The sequence below is a fragment of the Callithrix jacchus genome, chromosome 7, assembly GCF_049354715.1.
Source record: "Callithrix jacchus isolate 240 chromosome 7, calJac240_pri, whole genome shotgun sequence".
Classification (NCBI taxonomy): Eukaryota; Metazoa; Chordata; class Mammalia; order Primates; family Cebidae; genus Callithrix; species Callithrix jacchus.
Window position 1 is genome coordinate 128526067 of NC_133508.1, and position 23498 is coordinate 128549564.

General features: G+C 38.1%; 1 protein-coding gene and 1 pseudogene across 16 annotated transcripts in view; one reads left to right on the plus strand and one right to left on the minus strand.

Annotated features, from left to right (window-relative positions):
- The window catches only part of ZNF644 (zinc finger protein 644), a 106790-nt gene that overhangs the window by 77338 nt on the left and 5954 nt on the right, over nt 1-23498 (minus strand). For 5 of the 15 annotated variants that reach the window (XM_078332408.1, XM_078332402.1, XM_017974918.4 and 2 more), the window contains exon 2: nt 5584-5689. The exons of 6 other annotated variants lie outside the window; for them this stretch is intronic. The gene's annotated coding sequence lies outside the window, so the exon portion shown is untranslated. Of the gene's footprint in view, nt 1-5583; nt 5690-22681; nt 22728-23498 lie in introns of all 15 variants that reach the window. 4 more of the 15 variants (XM_035252112.3, XM_078332403.1, XM_035252105.3 and 1 more) reach the window with 1 other exon arrangement.
- Nucleotides 8229-12512, plus strand: LOC100401391 (actin, cytoplasmic 2 pseudogene; annotated as a pseudogene). Its single transcript, XR_013520251.1, has one exon. The product of XR_013520251.1 is annotated as an actin, cytoplasmic 2 pseudogene (transcript).

A 23498-nucleotide genomic window follows, 5' to 3' on the forward strand; every position in this document is an offset into this window, starting at 1 on the left:
ACTTCTGGGCATATACACAAAGAATGCAAAGTAGTATCTCAAAAGATATTTATATGTCCATGTTCATAACAGCATTTTCCACAATATCCAAGAGAAGGAAGAAACCCACTGTCCAACAACATATAAATAAAGGGAATATGTATACATACAATGGAATATTACACAGCCTTAAAACAGAAAGAAATTATGTCACATCCTACAACATGGATGAACCTCAAGGGCATTTTGATAACTGAAATAAGCCAATCACAGAAGGGCAAATATTATATGATTCCATTTATGAGGTATCTAACATAGTCAAAATCACAGAAAGTGGAGTGGTTGTCAAATCTGGGGGAGACAGGAGGCTAAATTAGTGTTTAACAGTACAGAATTTGCTTTCCAAAGTCAAAAAGTTCTAGAGACCTGTTACACAATGTGAATATACTTAATACTACTAGACTGTACACTTAAAAACAGTTAAGATGGCAAATTTACTAGTGTGTGTGTGTTTTAACCAAAATAAAAGATAAATATGAAGAGCAGAAAGTACATACAAGGCCAAAATGGAATAACAGGAATTGGGTTTTCTCTCCTCCCTGAAAACTCAAGAAATCAGAAAATATACGAAACAACAGTTTTCAGGTATTAGACATAAGGCAACCACTGATGGTGAAACCTGCACGGGAAATAAGGTGAGCAAACTACTGCCTAGAAAAAGCACAGATCCCTGCCCAAGGAGAGAGTATCTATGCAGAATCTGGTGGCCTCCTTGAGTTGAGGAGACTAAGCTAAAAGTCTAAAGAAGCTATCAGACTTCAGAGAAGCCAGCATACTCTGCCCTACGTATGCTCAGCTAGAGAGCATACGTAGGGCAGAGTACTGAAGAGAAGATAACTGCACAAAGAACACCCTCAATTATCTAACTACATAATGATTAGAGCAACTCTGTGTGGAAACTATCCAAGCAAGGAAAGAGTCACCCAAAAGGAAGAAAGGGAATTAATTGCCCTAGTCTCACACAGCACCAGAAATAGTGTTCTCTTCAGAGCGGAAAATCTCATAATTCACATGACACCTGATAAAACGGAGTCTTGCCTCAGTGGAAAAGGTAAGTAATCCTAAACTTATGCTGTTTAAAAGACACATTCCAAAAAAGGAACGTGGAGGAAAAGGAAGAATTACAAAGTGGCACCAGGAAAACTTTTTGGCGTGATGAATATATTCATCATCTTGTTTGTGGCTGCCTGAGTGTATATATGGGTCAAAACTTTTCTAACTGTATATTTTATATGTGTACTTTATTACATGTCAATTATGCCTCAATAAATCTGCTTTTAACACTGTTGATAATAAAATAATCCAATTACAATATAGGCAGATTTGAAGCAGCACTTTGACAACAATATATGAATGACAAGCGTATCAAAAGATGCTCAGTACCATTTGTTACTGCGAAAGTGCAAATTAAAGGCACAATGAAGTATCACTACACAGCTATAAGAATGGCTAAAATTAGGAAGACCAACCATACCAAGTGTTGGTGAACAAGTGGAGGAACTAAAACTTTCAGACATTCATATGAGACCATAAAATGGTACAATCACTTTGTAAAAGTTTTACCATTTCTTACAATGTCAAACATACACCTACCACAGGATCCAGTCATGGAGTGGAAACTCCTAGGTATTTAACCAAACAAATGAAAGCATATGTCCATACAATGATGTATTAGTCCATTCTCACACTGCTATAAAGAACTACCTGGGACTGGGTAATTTATGAAGAAAAGAGATTTAACTGACTCACAATTCCACCAGCTGTACAGGAAGCAAGGCTGGGAGAGGCCTCAGGGAACTTGTAATCATGACAGAAGGTGATAGGAAGCAAGCACATCTTACTTACCATGGTAGAGCAGGAGAGAGAGGGTGAAGAGGGAAAGCGCTACACACTTTTAAACAAGCGGATCTCGTGAAGACTCACTACCACAAGAACGGTTAAGGGGGGAATCTGTCCTTATGATCCAATCACCTCTCCCCAGGTCCTTTCTCCAACATTGGGAATTACAGTTCAACATGAGATTTGGTGGGGACACAGAGCCAAAACATATCAAACAATTTGTATACCAATGTCCATACCATCTTTACTTCTAATATTCAAAAACTGGGAGAAAAATGTCCATCAACATGTGAATCTTTATATTATATCCCTGCAACAGAATACATAGGATGGAACTAATGATACATGCAACATGAATGAATCTCAAAAATATTATGCTGAGTAAAAAAAAAATCCAAACAAAAAGAGTACGTACTGCATGGTTTATATAAAATTCCAGAATATGCAAACTACCTTATAAATGACCTAAAGCAGATCAATCACTGCCTGGGCAAACGAGAAGAGTGCCAACAGACATAAAAAAACTTTTTGAAACTAAAGGGTATGTTCCTTATCTTGAATGTGATGATTTCATAGGTGTATACGGACATCACGTCTGTTCAAATTGTTCACTTTATTTATTTTCCGAGGTGGAGTTTTACTCTGTCGCCTAGGCTGGAGTGCCCTAGTGTAATCTCGGCTCACTGCAACCTCTGCCTCCCAGGTTCAAGCGATTCTCCTGCCTCAGCCTCCCAAGTAGCTGGAATTACAGGCATGTGCCACCATGCCCGGCTAATTTTTGTATTCTTAGCAGAGACAGGGTTTCACTATGTTGGCCAGGCTGGTCTCCAACTCTTGACCTCATGATCCGCCCACATTGGTCTCCCAAAGTGCTGAAATTACAGGCGTGAGCCACTGTGCCAGGCCCCAAATTGTTCACTTTAAATGTGATTTCTTAATATGTCAATTATACTCCAATAAATCTGTTAAAAATTCATAGTACGCAAAGAATAAACAGAAAAAGTCAAATCTCAAAGTAAGAATAATAATAACTGTAACACACACAAAAATTCATTTATAACCAAAAGAAGATATAAATGAATCACCTTTGAACAACTGCTAATTTACCAACATCTACTTACAATTGGCAATTCAATGTATAAATAATCCTTCCAAAATCTTATCAGACCTGACTTATCAAACAAATATAGAAAAGAGTAATCTGGACTACTAGACAAACTGATATACAAAACTTGTATCTGCCCTAATTTCTATATGCAAGCAATTCTTACTCAATTACAATGAGTTCAGAACTAAATACTGAAAATTAATCTAATTTTACCAATTGAATCAAAAAGGCTGATGGTGAAAATAGCCCAATTCTGTATCACCTTACTATGAATTTGGCAATGAAGTTTTGTAGCTTCTCTCATCAAGAGGTGGTCAGCCAGGTGCAATGGCTCATGCTTGTAATCCCAGCACTTTGGGAGGCCAAGGCAGGAGGATTGCTTGAAACCAAAAGTTCAAGACCAGCCTGAGCAACACAGAGGAACCCTGCCTCTACAAAAAATATAAAAATTAGCCAGATGTGGTGGTGCATGTCTGTGGTCCTAGCTACTTAGGAGGCCAAGGCAGAAGGACTGCCTGAGCTCAGGAGTTAGAGGTTACAGTGAGCTATGACTGTGACACTGTACTCTAGCCTAGGCAACAGAGCAAGACTCTGTCTCTTAAAAAATAAAAATAAAAAAGAAGTAGTGTCCCTTTCCTCAAGCCTGTAATCCCAGCACTTTGGGAGGCCGAGGCGGGTGGATCACGAGGTCAAGAGATCGAGACCATCCTGGTCAACATGGTGAAACCCCGTATCTGCTAAAAATACAAAAAATTAGCTGGGCATGGTGGCGTGTGCCCGTAATCCCAGCTACTCAGGAGGCTGAGGCGGTAGAATTGCCTGAACCCAGGAGGTGGAGGTTGTGGTGAGCCGAGATCGCGCCATTGCACTCCAGCCTGGGTAACAAGAGGGAAACTCCATCTCAAAAAAAAAAAAACAAAAGAAAAGAAACACCAGTGGAATCCAGCAGATGTCACAGTTTGCCACTTTAGAGCTTAAGCCTCAAGAGACATTGCATACTTCTGCTCTCTCTCTCTTTCAAAACCTTGCCACTACCATGATAACAAGCCAACTCTTACCTGCTTCAGAATGGGAGGGTATCTCAGATGTCACGGCACATGCTAGACCAAACTATAGCCAGCTCACTACAGGCCATCCTAGATCAGCCTATGGGCAGTCAATGCCCAAATATATGAGAACCCAACGAAGAGCAGCAGAGCCACCTTCCTGACCTGCTGCTAAATGCAGACTCATAAATGAGCCCAGTCAAGACCAGAAATGCTGCCTGGCTGACTCACAGACTTGATCTAACAATATTGTTGATTTAAACCACTAGGTTTCAAAGTAATTTGTTACACAATAATAGCTAATTGATAGAGCAACTCACAAAACCATAATACATTTTTCTTAGCCCTAGGAGTTATTTTAGATTAACATTTGATTTAGGTCTCTTTAACTTTTGAAGACAATGGGGGAAAAAGGACTAAATCTATTTTATTCTTTTATCAGCAATAACTCTACAAAACATTCTGTCACAAAATTTTTCAAATTCAGATATATAAACTGAGCAAAATCATTTTTGTAAGTAATGTCACCAATTATAATTTTTTGTGAAATATTGTTCCTAGACAGCCTTACTGAATCCAATCATACAGTGAAATTTTTCAGGACACTCCAAAATCTGTAAAAATTGTTATAGAGCAATCTTCTATCTCTAACATTGCCTCTATTTTTTACTAATAGTGTCCTGATTTTCCTTTAGAAACACATTCTCACTCAACTCTGGCCCCAATCCTAGGCACCTGAATCCTAGGCTGATCAGAATACCCTATTCTAGCATAGTAATTTCTTCATGGATGGGACTATATCCAGGAATGGGAGACGTAGAATGCTTCTTAGTACATTTTCAAAAACTATTGGGAAGTGTCACTTGAATCTTCAGCAGAAACAGCTACGAGAATGATGCAGGTTAGAGAAGCCAGTGGCTACCTTTGCCACACTTCATGGAGAGAACATGTTTAGGAATGAAACTGCTACAGAAGAAATCCAAGCCAAAAACAGATACATCATCCTATTGATATCGTATGCACCCATCAATCCTTCAGTCCCTAAAATTTAATTAATCACAGAATGCTAGACACCTCACAAGTGTACAAAAATGATCTCTGGAGAAAGACTGTATTACCCTAAGGCTCAGCATTCAGGCCTGAGAAAACAGCTGGAAATTTAAATGGGAAAAGCATGGCAGTCAGAGAACCAGAGGGATGAAACAAAAATTCTAAGTATAAACTTTGCCCAAATCACTGGATGACTGATAAACCAGTAGGCAAAAAGAAGACCTGAAGTGGCTGAGGAAAAAGTAGGCAGAAACTAGAAAGAATGATGCTACCCTTGAAAATAGCATTGTATTACGAGTTTGTTGCCTTTCAATAGAGTACATTCCCCAACTATGCAGTGTAGGTAGCAGGAAGCTGCACATCTACAAGGTTCAAGTGTTAAAGGACAGAACCAAACCTCCGCAGAACAGCTGGAAATTAGTAAAATTCTGAGAAGCAAGAAAACCACAGGGCAAAATCAGACTATAATCTCCACAAATCTTTGGGTAACAACCAACTTACTCAGACAATGGGAGACCTCCAAGAAGCCAAGCCAACAAAGCAGCAATGCAAAGCTAGAAGAGAGCAGAGATGGCCGCCGTTTACAGTCTGGGCCCAGGAAGTTAACCTTAAAAAAAAAAACAGCAATTCTAAGAACATTAACTGAATCCAGTCATTAAAACATATCCATCATGTGCAATGTTTCAAGCAAAAAAGGCATGGTATGTGACGAGGAAAATGTGACTCAGACCTAGGAAAAAAGAAAAGTAAATCAACAGATACTGATTCTGAGTATACCTAAATTAATTCAAAGTATTTATTCTAAGAATGTTACAAAAATTCAAAAAAAATATGTTCAAACAATTGACAGAAACTTAAAAAAAAGAACAAAATAAAAAATTCAGCAGATGACTCAACAGAAGATTAGGGATAGCAGAAGAAAGAACTGGTGAGTCTGAAGACAAGGAAATAAAACTGTCTAATCCAAAGAACAGAAAGTAAAATGACTAAAGAAAAACAAACAGAGCCTAAAAGACCAGTAGGACACTATCAAGCAGTCCAACATATATGTAACTCAAGTCTCAAAAAGAAAGGAATTGAAAAGAGCACAAAACATTTTTTGTTGAAGAAATAATGGTCAAAACATCTCAAATTCAGTGGAAAATACTGACTTAACAAATCCAGGAATCTCAACAAACCCAAGTGGAATAAACAAAAAGAGTCACATATGCATATATATCATAGTCAAGCTGCTGAAATCCAAAGAGAAAACCCTGAGAGCAGCCAAAAAAAGAAAAAAACAAACGACTGGTTATATATCAAAACAGCAATATAATTGATGGCTGACCTATCAGAAAAAATGGAGACACTGGAACATCTTCCATATCCAATGATATCCTTCAAAAATGATGTGAAATAAACTTATTTTCAGAAAATAAAAATTGGGTTTGTGGCCGGGCAGATAAAACCAACAAGAGTTTTAAAGGCAGGAGGAGAAGGAAAGTAGTAACAATGCTAAATCAAAAAGATGACATCAGAGGTTCAGAGCTCTCATCAGAACCTGATGAAGCACTGTGATCCCAGACTTCCAATCTCCACAACTGTGAGAAATAAATTTGTTGTTTGTAAGCCACCCAGTCTACAGTATTTGTTTCAGAAGCCCAAACTAAGACTGCACCCAAAAAAACTGCAGAATACACATTCTTTTCAAAGACACACATATATAAAACTTGGCAATAAATATATTAAAAGGTACTCAGTCATATCTGGAATCAGAAAAATGCAAAATAAAAATCATTGAGATAACCCTATATACCTCTAGAATAAATATTTGCAAACTATATACTTAACAAAAGACTCCTATCTAAAATATTTTGAAACTCCCAAAACTAAACAGTATGATATTAGCAAAAATTCCAGAATAAGGACCATTGAAAACCATCTCCTCCATAAAACCAGCAAATCCACTGGGAAAAACTGTTAAAATCAACATTCTGTGAACTCTGGAAATTAACCAAAGGCTTGTAGCAATCTAGGAAGAGTAATAGATGGCTGAATCTTATTTGGTAAGACCAGCACACTTTAAGGTATTTTATCTTGCCCTATTTCCATCCTCCCTCATAGCTGGGTAGTAGCTTTGAAAACCAGGAGCCTGGGGCACAGCAGCTTATGCCTATAATCCCAACTACCTGAGAGGCTGAGGTGGGAGAACTGCTTAAGCCCAAGTCCTAGAGACCAGTCTGAGCAACATGGCAGTACCCCATCTCTAAATAATGTTTAAAAATTAGTCAGGCATGTTGGCATGCATCTGTAGTCCCAGCTACTCAGGAGGCTGAAGCCAGAGGATCAGCTGAGTCCAAGACTTTGAGAATGCAGTGAGCTATGACCATGCCACTGCACTCCAGCCTGGGCACAGAGCCAGACCCCACTGCTTCATAACTAAAAACAAAAATCCAGCAGCCTGACAGCCACTAGAGAAGACAGAATTAGTTTGGAGCTCCTTTAGTACCTCATTCCCAGACAACTGTCATTATGTAACATGTCTGATGGTTTCCCAGAAGGCTCTACTCAAAAAGCTATTTAATCTGACCTGACTCATCACTTATCTAGTATAAAATCTTCCCCTAATACCCTAAGACATCCAAAGGACATTTGTCAAAAACAATCAGAGGCAATTGTTTCATACTGCAGTTGGCTGAGGGACAGAAGAACAGCTGATGCAAATAACAGACTTAAAAGCCTAAAATAACAAAAAACAAAAAAAAAACCTTGGGATTTTATAAAACTCCAACATATTCCTGAGACTCTAGAGGACCACATGCATGGAAAGGGCTGTGTACATGTCCAAGAAAGACCTACATGCTCACCTCTGGCTAAACTTGAGGCTCTGTACAAGCAGAAAGTAAAGAGTAAGGCAGAGTTGTAAAGTGCCTGGTTAAGTGTTGAAGGTGTGTCTTAACACACATATAACTTCAACAGGAAGATTTATTGGTCCCAGGCATTTAAGGAAATCTCTGCCCAATTAAGAGCTGACCACTAAGCCAACTGAGCAGAGATTTCAGTGCTCATATGTGACAAAGAATACAGATTTTATAGAATTAGTTCCAAAAAAATCACTAAAATAACACTGGGGCTGAGGGGAGAGGGAATCTGATTATCAGAGTTGTGACATTATTTTAAATGTGCAGTATTCAACAAAAAATTACAAGACACTAAAAAAAAAAAAAAAAGAATGAAGTATGGCTCATACATACAGAGAGAAAAGCAGTCCACGAAACTGTCCCTGAGGAAAGCCAGATATGGGACTTCAATAAACTAGACAAAGCTTTAAAATCAGCTATTTTAAGCATATTCAAAGAACTAAAAGAAACCCATGTCTAAAGAACTAAAAGTATGAGAATATCAATAAAAGATAAAAATTATGAGGAAAAACCCAAATTCTGGAATTAAAAAGCACAACTAAAATGAGCAATTTACTAGAAAAGTCAGGGAACCTGAAAATAGATCAAATGAGATTATCTAGTCTAAGGAACAGAAAGAAAAATCAACTTTAGAAATGCATAGGGCCTATGAGACCTATAAGGCAACATTAACGCTCTGTCGCTGCTGCCAGCTCGCATACAGTGTTCTCTCGCCGCTCCGCTGCCCTACTCCTCCGCCGGTCACAATGGAAGAAGAAATTGCTGCGCTCATCATTGACAATGGTTCCGGCATGTGCAAAGCTGGCTTTGCTGTGGACGACACCCCCCGAACCATGTTTCCCTCCATTGTCAGGTGCCCTCGGCACCAGAGTGTGATGATCGGCATGGGCCAGAAGGACTCCTATGTGGGCAACGAGGCCCAGAGCAAGTGCGGCATCCTGACCCTGAAGTACCCCATGGAGCACGGCATCATCACCAATCGGGAAGACATGGAGAAAATCTGGCACCATACTTTCTATAATGAGCTGTGTGTGGCCCCAGAGGAGCATCCCTTGCTGCTGACTGAGGCCCCCCTGAACCTCAAGGCCAACAGAGAGAAAATGACTCAGATCATGTTTGAGATCTTCAACACCCCGGCCATGTATGTGGCTATGCAGGCCCTACTGTCCCTCTACACCTCTGGGCGCGCCACTGGCATTGTCATGAACTCTGGAGACGAGGTCACCCACATGGTGCCCATTTACGAGGGCTATGCCCTTCCCCACACTATCCTGTATCTGGACGTGGCTGGCCGGGACCTGACCGACTACCTCATGAAGATCCTCACCGAGCGCAGCTACAGCTTCACCACCATGGCCAAGCGGGAGATCGTACGCGACATCCAGGAGAAGCTGTGCTACATCGCCCTGGGCTTCGAGCAGGAGATGGCCACAGCCACATCTTCCTCCTCTCTGAATAAGAGCTATGAGCTGCCCGATGGCCAGGTCATCACCATTGGTAACAAGCAGTTCCAGTGTCCGGAGGCGCTGTTCCAGCCTTCCTTTCTCGGCATGGAATCTTGTGGCATCCACAAGATCACCTTCAACTCCATCATGAAGTGTAACGTGGACATCCGTAAAGACCTGTATGCCAACACTGTGCTGTCTGGCAGCACCACCACATACCCAGGCATCGCCAACGGGACGCAGAAGGAGATCACTGCCCTGGCACCCAGCACCATAAAGATCAAGATCATTGCACCCCCAAAGCGTAAGTACTCCGTGTAGATCGGCGGCTCCATCCTGGCCTCACTGTCCACCTTCCAGCAGATGTGGATTAGCAAGCAGGAGTACGATAAGTCTGGCCCCTCCATCGTCCACCACAAATGCTTCTAAATGGACTGCGAGCAGATGCCTAGCATTTGCTGCATGGGTTAATTCGGAAGTATAAATTTGCCCCTGGCAAATGCATACACCTCATGCCAGCCTCATTAAACTGGAATAAGCCTTCGAAAAGAAATTGTCCTTGAAGCCTGTATCTGATATCAGCACTGGACTGTAGAACTTGCTGCTGATTTTGACCTTGTATTCAAGTTAACTGTTCCCCTTGTTATTTAATACCCTGTACATATCTTTGATTTCAACCTTTAATACATGTGGTTTGGTCACTTCGTGGCTGAGGTAAAAATGTGCTCGTGGGCAGACAAGTCTGGCTTGGTGAGTCTGCGTGACCAGCAGTCTCCTATCTGTGCAGGGTATTCATGTGTCAGGGCTGAGTATTCTGGGATTGCTTTAGAGGCTGACAAGGGCTGCCAGTCTGTCAGGGTTGGAAAGTCCAAGCCATAGGACCCAGTTTTCTTTCTTAGCTGATGTTTTCCTGCCAGAGCACCGTGGGCTGTTACTTGCCTTGAGTTGGAAGCAGTTTGCATTTACACCTGTAAATGTATTCATCCTTTTAATTTATGTAAGGCTTTTTTTGTAAGTAACTCTCAATTCTTTAAAGAGATGACAATAGATTTTGGTTTTCTACTGTTATGTGAGAACATTAGGCCCCAGCAACATGTCATTGTGTAAGGAAAAATAAAAGTGCTGCCGTAAAAAAAAAAAAAAGACAATATTCAACATACCACCATATACATAAGAATGAGGCAGAAAGAGCATTTGAAGAAATATGACTAAAAATTCTCCCAGTTTGATAAAAAACATTAACCTAAACACTGGAAAAGCTCAAGGAACTACACAGAGGATAAACCCAAAGAGATCTACACCTTAGACACATCAACATAAAACTGTTAAAAAGGGAAGCGAGAATCCTAAAAGAAGCAAGAAAGCAGCGACTTGTCACAGACAAACATCTTTAGTAACATTAACAACTAATTTTTCATGAGAAACCATGGAAGTCGGATGGCAATGGTGTCAAAGTACTGAAAGAAAGACTCCCAACCATGAATTCTACAACTATTTTTCATAATGGAAGAAGAAATTAAGACATTTACGGACTTAAACAAATACTAAAGAGTGGCCCTCAGGCTGAAATGAAAGGATACTAGATAGCAACATAAATCCATCTGAAGAAATAAGGAGCATGGTGAAGGTAACTACATAGGTAAATATAAAAGACAGTATAATTGTTTCTTTTTTGTGACTTTTCCTTCTCTTGTCTGACTTAAAAGGTATAAAAGGACGTATGTATGGCAATAATAGCATAAAGGAAGAAAAGGAAATAGAGCTATATAGGAGCAAAATTTTTGTATATTATTAAAATTAACTTGGTATTAATTTGAACTAGATTAAAATTAAGTTGTTCATTATAATTCCCAGGGCATCCACTACAAAAATGAATTAAAAGTATACAGTACAAAACAAGTGATTTAAGTGATACACTAGAAAATATATATTTAACATAAAAGGCAGCACTAGAAGAATAAACACCACAAAAAACAATGAGACAAATAGAAAATAAAGAGCAGAATAGCAGATGTAAATTCTACTTTATTGGTAATTATACTAAATGCAAATTAATCAGGCACTCCAATCAAAAAGCATATATTGGCAGAATGGGTAAAAAACACAATCCAACTATATACTAGCTATAAGAGACACAATTGATATTAAATAGATAAAAAACTGAAAGTAAAAGATCAAAAAAGTTATACCATGCAAAAAGTAACCAAAGAGAATGTTTTATAATAATAAAGTCAATGTATCAAAATTACATGCCACTTATAAAAATGTGCACACCTAATAAGAGAACCCCAAAACACATGAAGTTGAAACTGACAGAATTAAAAGGAGGAAGATAATTCAAAAATAATGCTTAGAAACTTTAATACTTCACAATCAATAATGGATAGTATAGATAGAAGAGCAAGGAAATAGAGGACCTGAACACTATAAATTCTACAGAACATTCCACCTAACAACAGAAAAAGGAACGTTCTCCAGTATGTACCATGTGTTAGGCCATCAGACAAGTGTCAATAAATTCTAAAGAAATGAAAATCATACACAGTATGTTCTCTGACCACAAATGGAATGAAAATAGCAATCAATACCAGAAGGAAATTTGGTAAATTAATATGTGGAAATTAAGCAATAAACATCTAGGTAACCAGTAAGCCAAAGAAGAAATTGCACTGCAAATCAGAAAATATGTTGAGATAAATAAAAACAAAAACACAACACACTAAAACTTATGGGATGAAGTGAATGCAATGCTTATAGGGAAATTTATAGCTATACATGCCTGCATTAAAAAAAAAAAAGAAAGATCTGGCTGGGCACGGTGGCTCATGCCTGTAATCCAAGCACTGTGGAGGCCAAGGCGGGTGGATCACCTGAGGTCGGGAGTTCAAGACCAGCCTGACCAACACGGTGAAACCCTGTCTTAAAAAAAAAAAAAAAGAAAGATCTTAAATTCATAACCTAACTTTCTATCTTTAGAAAAACACAAACTAAACTCAAGGCAGACAAAAGGAAAAAATAAAAATAAAAAACACAGCAGAAATAAACGGAGAACAGAAAACAGTGGCAAAAAAAAAAAAAAAAATTAATGAACCCAAAAGATAGTTCTTTGAAAAAAAGAAAATTGACAAACCTTTAGCTAAACTAAGAAAGATGTAAATCACTACAGTGAGAAATGAAAAAGGAGTCAATACTACCAACCTTATATTCATAAAAAGGATTATAAAAGAACACTATGCAACTGTACGTCAACAAATTACATAATGTAGATGAAATGGACAAATTCCTAGAAAAACCCAAACTGTTGAAACCGACTAAAGATGACACAGGAATCTGAATAGACCTATAACAAGTAGAGAGAACTTCCCACAAAGAAAAGGCCAGGACCCAGCCGACCATGGTGGGGAGCACCTACTTGATAGGCTGAGGCAGGAAGATAGATCATTTGATCCCAGGAGTTCTAGGCTACAGTGAGCCAAGACTATGCCGTTACACTCCAGCCTGGGCAACAGAGCAAGATTCTGTCTCATAAAAACAAAAACAAAAAATCCAAGAGCAGATTGTTTCCCTGGAATCTGGGGAACATTTCAAGAATTAACACCAATCCTCAAACTCTTCCAAAACTCTTCTCAAACTTTTACCCATTCTGCCAAAAAACAGGAGGAAACACTTCCTAACTCACTCCTATGAGGCCAATATTACCCTCATACCAGAATCAGAGTTAGTTACCACAAGAAAACTACCAACAAATATCCCTTAAAAATTAAATCAGAAAAGTCATTTTTTCTGTAAAGACATGCGATCTAGACCCCTTCATCCTCCCGTTGCAAGCTCAACTGGTTACTCTTCAGACCTGCTGTACAGTCCTATCCTTGAATCTCCCTTCATAATCATCCTAGAAATTCTCTTCACTCTTCTCCCGTACTGCATCCTATTTCCTGGATGCCTCCTCTTTTCAGTTACCCCATCACTTTGATGGAGTCTGTGCCTTCTAGTTACTTTCTGATATAGTACTTTTGAAGTAAATATGCTAACAATCTCATGTTTCATATTTTTAGCCTCTCCCACACTTGATAGCTGGGTAGGGTATAGAATGGTTTGGAAATAACTTTCCTTTAGGATTTTGAAGGCATTATTCCATTACTGATTACTTTCAAATGCTACCTATTTCTACTCCTTTCTTTGTGCTCCATTCCTGAAAGCTTTCTTGATCTTCATTTCTGGTGTCTGAAATTTCACCATGATGTATCTTTTTTTTTTTTTTTTTTGAGACGGAGTTTCGCTCTTGTTACCCAGGCTGGAGTGCAATGGCGCAATCTCGGCTCACCGCAACCTCCGCCCCCTGGGTTCAGGCAATTCTCCTGCCTCAGCCTCCTGAGTAGCTGGGATTACAGGCACGCACCACCGTGCCCAGCTAATTTTTTGTAATTTTTTAGTAGAGACGGGGTTTCACCATGTTGACCAGGATGGTCTCGATCTGTTGACCTCGTGATCCACCCGCCTCGGCCTCCCAAAGTGCTGGGATTACAGGCTTGAGCCACCGCGCCCGGCCCACCATGATGTATCTTGATGTGGTTTTCAGTCACCATGTTGAGCATTTATGAGCCCTTTCACTGTGGACATTCATATTTCTTGCTCAGTTATTCTAAAATAATTTCTTCCATTTTGTAATTTTTTTTTTTGAGACAGATTCTCGCTGTCACCCAGGATGGAGCATAGTGATGCAATCTTGGCTCACCGCAACCTCCACCTCCTGGGTTCAAGCGATTTGCTGGGATTACAGGCACACATCAACAGGCCTGGCTAATTTTTGTATTTTCAGTAGAGATGGGGTTTCACCATGTTGGCCAGGCAGGTCTGGAACTCCTGACCTCAGGTGATCCGCCCACCTCAACTTGCCAAAGTGCTGGGATTACAGGCGTGAGGCCACTGTGCCCAGTCAATTCTTACTTTTCATATGTTGAATGTGCAGGCAAGTGTGATCCTCTAGTTTTCTTATTTTCTCCCACTTTACAACTCTTTTTGTCCTGCTCTGTGGGAGTTTTCTCAACTTTATCTTCCACCCTTCTAATAAGAATTTAATATCCTGAATTTCTGTCTCTTCTATGAAGTGTTTCATATTCTAAATTTCTAGGAGTTCTTGTTTTCTGGACACTGCTTTTCCACAGCATCTTTTCTGGTTTCGAAGATGCAATATCTTTACTTCCTAAGAAATCAGTAACTTTTTATAAAAACTTGACTTCTTGAAGTCAAGTTTTTCTATTTCCCTCTTCTCTTTCATATTCGGGTTATCCTCAAATGTTTGGTGATCCTTAAACACCAATTTAAGAGTAAGGGACTTAAAAGTTGCCTAGAAATTCTGTCTTAATGCGTAGACATACTGTAGGATTATCAATCAGGGTCCCATCTGTTATTAGTTGGATGTTTTTCCTGATCTCATCAGTTTGCTGTCACAGGATGAATTTTTCAGTCTCACATCTAGGGGCAAGAACTTGTCAGCCAGTATTCTCAGAACTGGGAGGGAAAACAAGACTGGGAATAACTTTCAAGTCAACATGTAAATTTTTTTTTAATTCTCCCTGTTTTTCAGTATGATTGCCCTTAAACTCAACTGTGCCTAATGTTCTCAAATACAGAGATCCTCAGGTTGAAAGTCAAAGAAGAAACTTGGATGAGGTAAAAGACCCTTTCCTGGCACCATGAGTGTTGCTTACTTATTACAGACTTCTAGACAGCACCTTTGGAGGTCCCTGCAGCCACCAATTCCTGAAGCATTCCAGGGCCCTGTAGCACCAGTTCTAGACTAATTCTGGGCCTTCTCCACTGACAGCAGAAGGTTCAACTTTCTCTTATCTACAAACCAATGCAGGTGGGTCTATTCCCAAGAACTCTGGAGCCATACACAGGTATAAAAAAAGTGACTACTTAAGCAAGCAATTCAGAGCAGGGTTTTCAGAAAAGCTTCAGAAACATTCATAGTTCAGGAAAGTTCACAGTTCTGCTGTCATTCCTTCTGACCCATACTATCTATACAGAAATCCCATTTTTCAGAAATATAGATGAAACTTCTAGGTCCCAGTGATAGTAGGGAGCAACCCACTGTATTTTGCTTTAGCTGATTTGCCTCATCAGATAACTTGGACAGGGCCAAATATACCTCCCTATTTTACCACATTCCCAAAAACCTCACTATTAACATCTTTACTTGTTGCAGTTAAATGGTAAGTAATAACTGTGCAGATGAACGTGATATATGAATAATCAAGTTTGAAAGCATAGGAGTAGAAAGACAAAGAACTGACAGCAGAATAATGGAAAGCTGTGTACCCAAAGCTGGAAAGGACTTAATCAGTACTGACCATCAGAACAAAAAGAAAGGCCAGTTTCAGTGGCTCACACCTGTAATCACAGCACTTTGGGAGGCCAAGGCAGGAAGACTGCTTGAGCCCAAGAGTTCAAGACCAGCTTGGGCAACAAAGTGTGACCCTCCCCCAACATCTCTACAAAATAATAATAATAATAATAGAAAGAAAAAAATGGCTATGAGAGCCTGGGCAATACCTGGTGGAGTGAAGGGGAAAGACTTAGTGCCAGCAGAGAACTACTACATAATAAATCCTAAAAGCTTAATATGTCCAAGTTAAGCCTATATTAACTGTGAGAATGGTTAAAATGTACATGTTATACTGAAACATGGTATCTTAAAATTCCAAAACTATTAGCTCCCAAGCTTCTGTTCTATTTCCTAACTCTAAAAAAAAAAAGGATTTAAAAAACTGTATTACATCTAAAATTTTTCCTGTTTTTCTAATTCTTCTATTTTAGAAACAACCATTACCATTACAAAACATAATATGCATTTTAGGAATTCTTAAAAACTCTACATTTTATAGGAAAATAATATTTTCCTATACAAGCAGAGTTTTCTCAAATGTTCCTAAATTTTAAGACAAGTATCTATTTAAAAACAAATATAAACATGTCCACACAGTTAATTTTTATTTCCTGTTTTCCCACCAGTTCTAACACAAATTATAATGTCTCTTAAGCAACGGCTAAAATGTAGAATTTTAACTCAAAATTCAGCACACAACTACAAGCTCTTACCAGTTATCTTAACTAATTTTTACTTCAAAATACTAACAATTAGGAAAACACCATTATAGCATAGCCTTCTTGGTTTTCGAACTAAACTTAACAGAAAAAAAATCCAAACAATTTTTTTTAGAAAAAGACATACCTCAATTAGTGTAAGTCATATGCAAACTCTTTCTTCAAATACATTTATTTTGAATACCAGAAGATAATAAAATTGTTTCATTCTTATTTTAGCTCTGCACTACAAACTGAGGAGCCACAGTATTTGATGTGACTTACTTCGAAACTACCCATCTTTACTCTTAACATACCCTCCCCACTTACCAAGATAATATCACTAACTGGCCTTCCTCACTTCAGTCTCCTCTCCAATCATGCTGTATCTGGCTGCTAATCATATTTCTTCATGTAATTCTGTTCAATGATCTTCAGTAGAACGCCTTACTTCCAATTTCTAATCCAAATTTGTTTAGATTCTTCCAGCTCATGCCACAATCTTATTATTTTTTATTTTATTTGTTTAAAATAAACTCTAACCAAGGAAAACACTTGCATTCTACAATTCTCACATCTGTGCTTTTTTTCCTGAGCCAGAGTTTCACTCTGTCACCCACGCTGAGTGCAGTGGCATGAACTCGGCTCACTGCAACCTCTACCTCCCAGGTTCAAGTGATTCTCCTACCTTAGCCTCCCGAGTAGCTAGGATTGCAGGCACCACATCTGGCTAATTTTTAAAAATATATTTTTAGTAGAAACGGGGTTTCACCATGTTGGCCAAGCTGGTCTAGAATTCCTGACCTCAGGTGATCCACCTGCCTCAGCATCCCAAAATACCTGTGCTTTTTTAACATGCTCTTCCCCCTCGCTGTTATTTCATGCCCTTTCCACCAACCTACACATGCCACTTCTTCAAAATCCAGGTAAAAAATTATTTGTCAAGAAGCATTATTAATCTTATTACAGATCATTTTATTTTTGTCAGCTCAGTAACTTTTTCTTTCTTTTCTTTTTGAGACAGAGTTTCGCTCTTGTTACCCAGGCTGGAGTGCAATGGCGCGATCCTGGCTCACCTCAACCTTCGCCTTCTGGGTTCAAGCAATTCTCCTGCCTCAGCCTCCCGAGTAGCTGAGACTACAGGTATGCGCCACCATGCCCAGCTAATTTTTGCATTTTTAGTAGAGACGGGGTTTCACCATGTTGACCAAGATGGTCTTGATCTCTTGACCTCATGATCCACCTGCCTTGGCCTCCCAAAGTGCTGGGATTATAAGCTTGAGCCACCGCGCCCAGCCGTCAGCTCAGTAATTTAAACATGTCATTGTTAAGTAAGCTTCAAGTTACGTCTTAGATCATGAGCTCTCTGGGGTAGGAGACATATCCTCTGTATATATGCAACCCTACCCCTGGTGAAGCATTAGGTGAATTTTGTATGACAACTAACCCAGTTAAATAAAACATGTGAAAACAGGGAAATACAACCAAACAAGATTTTTCTGAATCCAAAAAAAAAAAATCAAATCTCCCAAAACTAAATTCAAATATGACATTTATTTTTGTCAAAAAAAAAAAAAGTCAACATAGAACACACCCTTGAGTGTATTTTTTTCTATATACATTAGTCAGTTCAAAAAACTGTAATTAAGAACATTCTAATTGTTTTATGTGATTTTCTAAATCTAGCCCCCAAAAGCTGTTATGTATAAAGTCTCAATATTTAGGAGATAATAATCATATACTTTTTGCAATGCCTAATTTAACCAATTTGCTTTAGCCTTTTATACTTCACAATAAAAAAAGTTGGCAGGTGAGATTTTTATTATTTCAAGAAAAATACTAAAATCCTTGGAGCAAGAGTATATTAAACAAACTTATTACAAATTCCAAAAGACAAAACTTCTTTATATAGAGTAAATATTTTCTTTTTTATTTTATTTTATATGTTTTAGAGACGGGGTTTCACCATTTTGGCTAAGCTGGTCTCGAACCCCTGACCTCAGGTAATCTGCCCGTCTCAGCCTCCCAAAGTGCTGGAATTACAGGCATGAGCCATCACACCCGGCCTACAGTAAATATTTTCATTTATAAACTCAAAAGCATTCACAATCCAAATGTTAACGAGAAAGTCTTTTCATGTCCATTTCTGCACAATTTACATATTTTTTCTTCAAAACTAGGTATACTAGAATGTGAAAATATATTTTTTATGTACTTTCAACAACTTTATTATAATACACATTTCAGAAAAAATTCTTTATCCCCAAAGCACCAATTTAATATTGCTATACTACAATAAGGTTTCTACTGCTCAGTATTTATGAAAAATAATGCAATATTAATTCCATTTGTAAAAAAAACTTAAGCGCTAAAAGTAAAAATCATGATCAACAATTTTATTTCAATTTTCCATTTATAAAGTCTCTTACATGGGTTTTAACCATTTACACTTGTAAGCAACTGTTCATAAGGTATCATTCTAGTTATATTCTATTTTTCTGTTGAACAGGTAGATACCTACCCATAAAGAGAAGTACACCTATTTAGTCCTACCTCTGAAATCACAATCAGAAATACCCAAATACTTTAATAAGCAACCTGCAATGCCTAACAGCTAACTGACATAATGCCTGGAAGCTATCATCAAGGAGGCTCCAAAAACCATCTATATAAGGAGGCAATCCACAACCTCTTCCACCTACTTCCTGGCTATATGCCTAGAGAATACTGTGATGACAGCAAGCCAGACAACTATGTTATCAGTGGAGACAATTCAAATCTCTGCATTCTAAACAAAATATCAAGTCATAAAACTAACTTCTAAAGGATTACTATTAGTGAACACTAAGAAGCACCTCTCTGATTTTGTCACTGGGGAAAAAAAAAGAAGGGCCATAGCATCAAGTATCATTTGATTTACCTCCCAATTCATATAACAATGCCAAACAAGGACAGGAAAAAAGACAGATTCAAGCATCAATGCTCACTACCCTTGGGAAGGCGGGCAAATATGCCATAAGAAATTCAAAAACAAAAACTCCTGTCTCTACAAAAAATAAAAATACAAAAATCAGCCAGACATGATGGTACACACCTGTAGTTCCAGGTACTCAAGAAGCTGAGGTGTGAGGATTGCTTGAGCCTGGGAGATGAAGGTTGCAGCAAGCTGAGATCGCACCACTGCACTCCCACTAGGGTGACAGAGTGAGACCCTGTCTCCAAAAAAAAAAAGGAAAAGAAAAACGAGCAAAAACTAATTTATGGAGATACAGGTTAGAACAGTGGTTACTTCTATAGGAAGAAATTAATAAGAGGGAGCACAGCAACCTTTGTCAGTGAAGAAAGACATTCTACATCTCAATCTGGGTATTTCATTTAAAACAGACTCTAACCAGGAAAAAAGCTTGCATTCCACAGTTCTAATGTGTCTACTTTTTTACATGCTCTTCTCCCTAGGTGTAATCCAGTACCTCCTAGTACCTAGGGAGAAGAGCATGTAAAAAACTGTAAGGTACCTAGGTATACCTACATGTATAAATTCACTTAGTTGTACTTAAGACTTGGGCACTTCACTGTTATGTAAGTTATACACCTAAATAAAATTATTAAAAACAAGTCACCAATAATGACTAAATCTAAAAACGTTTTCTCCATTTTCATCCTTCTTTATCAATCTCCATCATATTGCTAATCACAGAACATCAATATTCCCTAAATGAAACCCTTTCCCTTTTGAAGATCCATAAGGCTTTGTTAGGATGTTTCTTCCAGCCTTCTCTGTAGTGTCATAAATTCTCCTAAATATTAATTCAGTATTTGGAGATGGTGTCTTGCTCTGTCACCAAGGCTGGGGTGCAGTGGCATGATCTAGGCTCACTGCAACGTCCGACTCCCAGGTTCAAGTGATTCTCCTACCTCAGCCTCCTGAATAGCTGGGATTACAGGTGTGCATCACCATGCCCAGCTAATTTTTGTATTTGTATTTTTAGTAGAGATGGGGTTTCTCCGTGTTGGCCAGGCTGATCTCGACCTCCTGACCTCAGATGATCTGCCCGCCTTGGCCTCCCATAGTGCTGGGATTACAGGCATGAGCCACAACACCCTAGTAATTATATTCCCATATACTGAATTAGGCACCCTCCAGTATATATTCCCAATCTCTCAATCTCTCTCTCTCTCTTGCTCTCACACACACACACACACACCCCAAACCACATTCCCTAAACTGGATTCAAGCCACTACATCACCTGGTTTCAAATTATATGTGCTGTTTTAATTCCCATCACTTATTTACAGGAATATTCTTCTCATGCATTTTGTTCTCAACCATCTTTTACAGTTTGGTTCAAATTCCATATTATTATTTCTGTATACCCCATAGGACTATCTATAACTGCACTATCCAATACAGTAACTAACTATATGTGGCTACCGAATACCTGAAGTCTGACTAGTCTGAATTGAGATGTGATTTAAGTATGTAATACCAACATATTTTGAAGACCTCACATGGTTAAAAAAAGAAAAAAATGTAAAATAGTTCAATCATGTGTGTATATGCTGAAATAATAATATTTTAGATATGCTGGGTTAAATAAAATACATTAATAAAATTTCACCTAGTTATTTTATTTTTGATGTGGCTATAGAAAATCTAAAATTGCATTTGTGCCTCAACTTATATTTCTGTTAAGCAGTGCTGACCTATACAATCTACTTATAAATGCCCACAAATTATCTTTTTCTTCTTCTTCTTAAACTGATAAATACCAACTGTCTATATTTATGGTGTATAACATATTATGAAATTCATATAAATTATGCAATGCTTAAACTTAGCTAATTAACATACGCATTACCTTACATAGTTATATTTTGTGATGCAAACACTTAAAAGATACTCTTCTAGCAATTTTCAGGTATATAATATTAACTATAGTCACTATATCCCACAAATTATCTCTTAACATATTTCATCTTCCCGATGAGTGCCAGAATTCAAAATTAAGCTTTTTTCCTTTACGAATTAAATATTATATTAGGACTTACTAATAGTAACTAAGTTTAAAGTGCTCATTGAATTTTAATATCCCTTTAAGATTTTTAACAAGGAAGCTTAAGGCATTTCATAGTGTAAAAATATTTTAAAAGTTTTCAGATAGCTACAAATTGAGTATGTCATATGTCATCTGTATTTTACTTATATCCAACTCTAAGTCAAACGCCCAACCAGCATGGAGAGATAGCATGACTAAACCTGTAGCAATTCAAATCTCATAAAGTGTCAGTTCTGACTGAGTCTGATTTTCTTCATCTTAATCACTCAGTAAAGAAAAGGACAGCATCCATTTTGGTTAGTATCATTGTACCAATGTCCAGCAGCCAAAACAAAGAGCCTTTATATAGTGGTCTGAATAGATAATGTGAGCAATATGACACCACTTGAAACAAGGGTTGGGAGAAAAATGTTTGCTAAGTTTTAAAACTAGGAGATGAAACAAACTGTGTTAACAAGGCAAAAGGATATATATGTAGGAAGGATGGGAAGGTAGAACAGAAAGGTCTCCTCTCTAGACCTTTCTCAAGATATACCTAGGTTACAACTTGGCTGTTCCACTATTAAGTGGATGTGTTTTGTCACATGTAAAGTGGGAATATATATAGCACAGGATTATTAAAAGAATATAGTAGATGCTTAATTAATGACAATGTCATTTGTCTTTAATACTAACAATTATATAATGGTAATAAGATTCTCCCTTCACTTTCCAAATAGCTGTAAATATTTTTCAAGCATACATGAAAAAGTTACAGTATTTCATGCTAGCACCCCTCCTCGAGTGAACTTAAAATTACTTTTATTAGCTGTCTTTGACAATTTGCTTATAAGCTTCAAATCTGTGTTTGTGCCAGGAGGTAAGTGGCAGAAGGAAAATTAAAGAGGGGGAACTGGTGACTTTAACACCACACCAGCACAGACATATACAAAACAAAGAAAAATGTGGAGAGGAAAACAGCAAAAGGAAAGCTGTTTGGGAAATTCCCAACTCAGACTATCCAATGAAAAGACCATATTCCACCCACCTCAATCTAGCTATCTACTAGCCACTCCTCACTCTCATCTTGGGTTTATGTGCACATTACTAACATGCATAGCCACTCACCTTCTTCTCCCTAATGGTCACCACCACATGGCCTCATGGTCAAAAACTGAAAGAAGAGTCAAGAAACTCAGGATGTTGTAACAAAGACAAACCAACACACTGGTTGGGAAATAACTTCATTAAAATGTACTCATTCCCAAGTGTATCTACTCATCTGCTGACAGTGCTGGAAATGCATTCCTGAAATATTTAACCTGGTTATAAGATTCTGCTGCTAAAATCAGAGAAGGCACACTTTGATGCCTACCTCTCACTTGTCTTTCTTTATAGATAGGGCTTAAAAATGGACATTAGCAAAAGTATGTAACTCCAAATCACTCACAGGTGAAAATTTCAAGTTAATGTGGAAAGAATAATTAAACAAAGGTAATAATAACTATGATTACTCTAACAGCTAACACTTTACTCAGCATTGTGTCCCAGAAAGCTAAGGACTTCACATGAATTATGTAATATAAACCCTAAACCTCTATGAAGATGGTAATTATTAATTCCACTTGTCTAGTGCTCACAGCTAAATTTGAACCCTGCCAATTTTACTTCAAGACTCAAGACTTTTAAACTTTATTACATCCTATCTCTTTATATATGCATAATTACAATTGCAATTGTGATTCTATGTGTGTCTGTCGGTAGCAAACAAAAGGCAATTAATTCCAACTCAGTGAAGGCTTTTACCCACCTTCACAAACCAACAATAAATTGGGAATCGCCCCCTCTTCCCCAATAAATAGTGCTCTGAAATACCAGTTATACAGTCATACATCATTTAAGGATGGATGTATGTTCTGAGAGATGCATTCTTAAGCAATTTGGT